Raw genomic sequence first — 6,183 nt, forward strand, 5'->3', positions numbered from 1 at the left:
TCTTTCTCACTCTCTCTCTCCCCTCTCCTCACTCACCCTCTCTTATCACCTTCTCTCCCCTTCTCTCTCCCCCTTTCTCTCTCTCTCCCATTTCTCTCTCTCTCCCTCTTTTCTCCCTCCCTCTCTCCCTTCCTCTCTTTCTTTCTCCCCCCTTTCTTCCCCTCTCTTCACTCCCTCCCTCTATCCTTCTCTCTCTCACACACACACACTCTTTCACCCCTCTCTTTTCTCTCTTTCTCCCCCTTTCTCTCTCTCTCCCTCTCCCCCTCTCTCTTTCTCTTTCTCTCTCATCTTCTCTCACTCACACCCTCTCTCTTTTACCCTCTTTCTCTCTTTCTCCCCTTTTTCTCTTCCCCCTTTCCTCTCCCCCCTCCCTCTCTCCCCCTCCCTCTTATCTCCCACCCTCCCTCCCTGCCTCTCTTTCTCTCTGTCTCTTTCTCCCCTTTTCTCTCCTCTCTCCCTCTCTTTCTCTTTCTCACTCACCTTTCTCTCTCACTCATCCCTCTCTCTTTTACCCTCTCGCTCTCTTTCTCCCCCCTTTCTCTCTCCCCCTTTCTCCCTCTCCCTCTTTATCTTCCACCCTCCCTCCCTGCCTCCCTGCCTCTCTGTCTCTTTTTCCCCCTTTCTTCCCCTCTCTTCCTCTCTCCCTTCTCTCTCTCCCTCCCACTCCCCCCTCTCCCTTTCTCTTTCTCTCTCCCCCTTCTCTCTCTCTCTCACTCACCCCTCTCTCTTTCATTCTCTCTTTCTTCCCCCTTTCTCTCTCTCCCCCTCCCCCCCTCTCTCTGGCCATCCAGTACTTTTTCTTCTGGACGGAATACGAATGTAAAACTATGGATAATTCATTTTGTCATCTGCACTGAATCTCGCAATGACCCCAAATCCTCAATGCAAAGATCCGCCCCCTTTGTCTTTTTTATCATCCTGTTGTTCCCTTAAAGTTCACATTTTCCACTCGCCAACATCCCTTTTTCTCATATTTGTCCGGTGAGGAAAACCTGTACAGTCATAATGCATTTCCGGAGGCATTTATTTTTTATTAAAAAAAAGCTTCTCCACTAATTTCCTTCGGGCGACCTGTGGTGGGCTGGCTAATTTGCCTTCTGCACTAAAAACAGCCTGGTTGATTTGAATGTTTCCTTCAAGTTCACTGCGTTCTTCTTCCTGTTGACTAGCTTCTAGTCAACAATTTTTGCCACATGTGTTTATTTCTGTTTTCCGCCACAACTACTACACTTAATTCTCACTTATTTTTTCCTGTTGCCTTTTCAGTGAGAGTTCATCTTAGCCTCCCGGTTTAAATATTGAATGTTTAAGAGCCTCGTCGGTATCAAGAACTCAGAATGGTTATTTGTAAAGGAAAATATGCTTTTTTTGTTATTTCTCCCTTCATTTGTGTAAATGGATATATAGCATAAGAGAAACGGAAGATGATAGATAGATGGTGCATATTTGGTGATCAAACATGCTTGATTGCATAACTCTAGGGCAGTGGTTCTGGGAGTTGAATTCTGGGAGTTGAAGTCCACAAGTCTTAAAGTTGCCAAGTTTGGGAACCACTGCTCTAGGGCAGTGATGGTACACCTTATGCAAAGGCATGTGCACTGCTGCGCATGCATATGCCAACACCCATAATGCAAAGTGCATTCCCACATGCTCATGCGCGCAGCCCCCCCCCCAAGCTCCTCCCACCCCCCATGCACGCCGCACTGCTCGCCTCCAAGCTGAGCTTGGTATTTCCTCTGGAGGGAGGCGTGGAGGCCATTTTCGCCCTCCCCGGGCTCCAGGAAAGCCTCCGGAATCTGGGGAGGACAAAAACGGGTTCAATGGGCTAACCGGAGGTACGGAAAGGAACTTCCGGTTGGCCCGTTGGGCCAGTTTTTTTGCCCTCGGGGGTTTTCCTGAAGCATGGAGAGCATGGCGAAATGGCCTCCCCCGGCCCCTCTGGAAGGCCGAAATCAGCCCGCCCGCCTGCACATGAGCGTTGGAGCTCACAGCTCGCATGTCGGCAGATAGGGCTCTGCGTGTCACCTGTGGCTCTCCTGTCATAGGGTCCCCCTTCACGGCTGTAGGGGAAAGCAAAACTTTGAAGGTTTGAGATGGTCAGAATGAAGACCCTAATCTGGGAGTCGGACACTTTAAACACTCAAAGAGCCACAACGGTCCTAACCGAAAGCCTCCATTCAATTCTCGGAGGCCGGCCGGAAGTCTGGTTCCCCCACCATAAGTCTCTTCCTAGCACAGCATCTTTTTTCCCTCTGCTGACTGGAAGTCCGGTTCCCCCCCCACACACACACACCATAGAGTCTCCTCCTAGCACGGCATCCTTTTTCCTCTGCTGACCGGAAGTCTGGTTCCCCCACCATAGAGTCTCCTCCTAGCACAGCATCTTTTTTCCTTTGCTGACCAGAAGTCCAGTTCCCCACCACCACCACCATAGAGTCTCCTCCTAGCATGGCATCCTTTTCCTCTGCTGACCGGAAGTCCGGTTCCCCCCACCATAGAGTCTCCTCCTAGCATGGCATCCTTTTTTCCTCTGCTGACCGGAAGTTCGGTTCCCCACCATAGAGTCTCTTCCTAGCACAGCATCTTTTTCCTCTGCTGACCGGAAGTTCGGTTCCCCCACCATAGAGTCTCTTCCAAGCACGGCATCCGTTTTCCTCTGCTGACCGGAAGTCCGGTTCCCCCCACCATAGAGTCTCCTCCTAGCACGGCATCCTTTTTCCTTTGCTGACCAGAAGTCCGGTTCCCCCCACCATAGAGTCTCCTCCTAGCACAGCATCTTTTTTCCTCTACCTGTCCTAACCGAAAGCCCTATCAATTGTGGAGCCGACCGGCGACAGGGAGCCGCAGCAGAGGTATGAAAAGAGCCACATGCAGCTCCAGAGCCGCGGGTTGCCGACCCCTTCCCATATCTGATATTTTTACCAATTTCCGGCAAAATTAAATTATTATAATTCATATTATTCAGGTGAATATCTACAAAGAGTGCAGAGAAGAGCAACAGAGATCATTAAGGGACCGGAGGTTAAAAAATATGAGGAACAGTTGCAGGAACTGGGCATATCTAGTTTAATGAAAAGAAGAACCAAGGGAGACAGGATAGGAGTCTTCCAATATCTCAGGGGTTGCCGCAAAGAAGAGGGAGTCAAGCTATTCTCCAAAGCACCTGAGTGTAGAACATGAAACAATGGGTGGAATCTAATCAAGGAGAGAAGCAACTTAGAACTGAGGAGAAATTTCCTGACAGTAAGAAGAATTAACCAGTGGAACAGCTTCCTTCTAGAAGTTGTGGGTGCTCCAACGCTGGAAGTTTTTAAGAAGAGACTGGACAGCTAAATTGTCCTGAATGGTGTAGGATCTCCTGCTTCAGCAGCGGGCTGGACTAGAAGACCTCCAAGTTCCCTTCTCACCCCGTTATTCTGTTAAAGCGTGATGGCGACCAGATGAAGAGCCTAATCTGAGATTTTTACCCATTTGTTTAAGTGTGACTTTGAATCCACTTTCATTTTCTTCCTTTGAATGGCAAAGTGCTTTGCAATATCATCCTCCTCTCTTTGCGTTTTATCCGTAAGCAGATGATGACCTCATTGTAATCTAAGCTCTGTGGTCTTAAAAAAACAACAACAACACACACACAAACAACCTTCCCTTCCAGGTACTTGATTGTCTCACCCGTAATTATGGACAACCACATCTTGACTTGTATGAACCCGCAGTCTGCAATTAAGCAATGTGATTGTCCCCCTGGATGACCTGCTCCAAACTCAACTCATTAGAAGCTATTTTGGTTAATCCTTCAGGCAGTTGTTGTTTAGAAACTTCAAGGATTTCCACGGAAACCTGTGCAGCCCTTATAGAGTTTAGTCGTTTCAAAAAGTCACATCGAAGTAAAATACACGTTGGCTAATTAGTAGGTGAGTCAGAGAGCCGGTTGAAATGTTTGTGGAATTGTGAAGCAATTATGGGTGATCTTACAACAATACAAGAATACAATAGCAGAGTTGGAAGGGACCTTGGAGGTCTTCTAGTCCAACCCCCTGCCTAAGCAGGAAACTCTATACCGTTTCAGACAGATGGCTATCCAACATCATCTTAAAGACTTCCAATGTTGTGCACAACTTCTAGAGGCAAGTTGTTCCACTGATTAATTGTTTTCACAGTCAGGAAATTTCTCCTCAGTTCTAAGTTGCTTCTCTCCTTGATTAGTTTCCACCCATTGCTTCTTGTCCTACCCTCAGGTGCTTTGGAGAATAGTTCGACTCCCTCTTCTTTGTGGCAACCCCTGAGATATCGGAAGACTTCTGTCATGTCTCCCCTAGTCCTTCTTTTCATTAAACTAGACCTACCCAGTTCCTGCAACCGTTCTTCACATGTTTTGTAATCCTCTTCGTTGCTCTTCTCTGCACTCTTTCTAAAGTCTCCACATCTTTTCTACATCGTGGAGACCAAAACTGAATGCAGGATTCCAAGTGTGGCCTTAACAAGGCCTTATAAAGTGGCATTAACCCTTCACGGGATCTTGATTCTTATTGAGAATTTATTTGAAGACAGATCTTTCTTTTGTTTCGCCCTCACCTCTGGGAATTTTGGACCTCCTTTGGTTAAAGCATGAGAACAAGCACAAGTCACTTTCTTTCGCCCGCCTGAGCTCTGCCGCGAGCATACGCGGGCAAAAGAAAGTGCTTTAGTCAGAGGGGTGTCGGGGGAGAGGACTGCCTCACCAGCCATAAACCTCACCGCACGTCACCTGGATTGCAAGAACCCGTTGCTTCTGCCACGGAATGTAAATCCTTTCCAATCCTCCACCTGTCAGTTCAGAACTGAAGAAGGCTTCTTGGCATATGAGACGCGAAAGTCTTACAAGGGTGGTGGGGGGGGAAGAAAGGTCCAGTTGCATCCTGAAAAAAGCACCTTTGGACAACCACTACCTGGATGACTTGAGACTTATTTCTCCCAGATTTAGAACATAAAGTTGATTCACAGTGAGATTCAATAGCAATAGCAATAGCAGTTAGACTTATCTACTACTTCATAGGGCTGCAGCCCTCCCTAAGCGGTTTACAGAGTCAGCATATTGCCCCCAACCACAATCCGGGTCCTCATTTTACCACCTCGGAAGGATGGACGGCTGAAGTCAACCCTGAGCCTAGTGGGATTTTGAACAGCCCGAACTGCAGAACTGCAGTCAGCTGAAGTAGCATGCAGGGCTGCATTTAACCACTGCGCCACCTCGGCTCTTACAGAAACCACCAGGTTGACATCAAGTGAAATATCTTTGTTTGAGCCGTTCCACAAAAGGACACAGGATTAATACACGTGCGATGTGTTTGGTCCAAAGAACCTTCCGCATTTTTTTTTTCCCCCCTTCAAAATCCCAGTTTTCATCCCAGGTATCAAACTAGGCTGCCCTTTGCATCCCACACATGTGTTTTTATTCAAGCTGTGAGAAGGAGGGAAAATTCCCTCTGAGCAGGGATAGTGTTTGAACTACACAACTTCGGCCTTGTCGTTGGAAATTTTGATTTCTGCCTTGTGGATCTTCGCGCTTCCTTAAATGTGCCACTCTGGAGTCAGTGGTTTCTACTCACAATAGAGTAAATTCACCAAAGAAACCACACTTATGTCATGGAAGGATGGAAAGAGAGATATTTCCGTACTCATCCGAGCAATTGTCGAATGCCAGTTTATTCAGGACTGTTACCAGTGAATTGATTTGTGCACAATATCTTTTTTTTTAGCCAGCTGTTGCTACTAATAAGAAAAATCAGGGTCATTGGAACCCTTGGGAATATCTTTCTGAAAAACAGGTTTAAGGAAGTGAAAAGCAGGTTTGAGGATACCCAATTATAGAAGTATCTATGAAGGTTTGCTCTCTGAGTTTAGATACAGATTAAAGAGCTGGAAGGACCTGTAGGGTCATCTACAAGGTGAAATGTAAAATTTTTTTGCCACTGGTTCTCTGGCCGTGGCTTGTGGTTCGTGGGGGGTCATGTGACTGGGTGGGTGTGGCCAACCTTTTTTTTTTTTTAGTTTGAAGTTTGATTTTATTTCTATGCCGCCCTATTCCCTATAGGGACTCAGGGCGGCGAACAACTCAAACGGGAAAAGGGAACATACAAATACAAAACAGGCATTTAAAATAACCAACACATACACCTGTCGAGAGGGGGGAAGGAGCTCATC

The sequence above is a fragment of the Thamnophis elegans genome, chromosome 11 (assembly GCF_009769535.1).
Source record: "Thamnophis elegans isolate rThaEle1 chromosome 11, rThaEle1.pri, whole genome shotgun sequence".
Classification (NCBI taxonomy): Eukaryota; Metazoa; Chordata; class Lepidosauria; order Squamata; family Colubridae; genus Thamnophis; species Thamnophis elegans.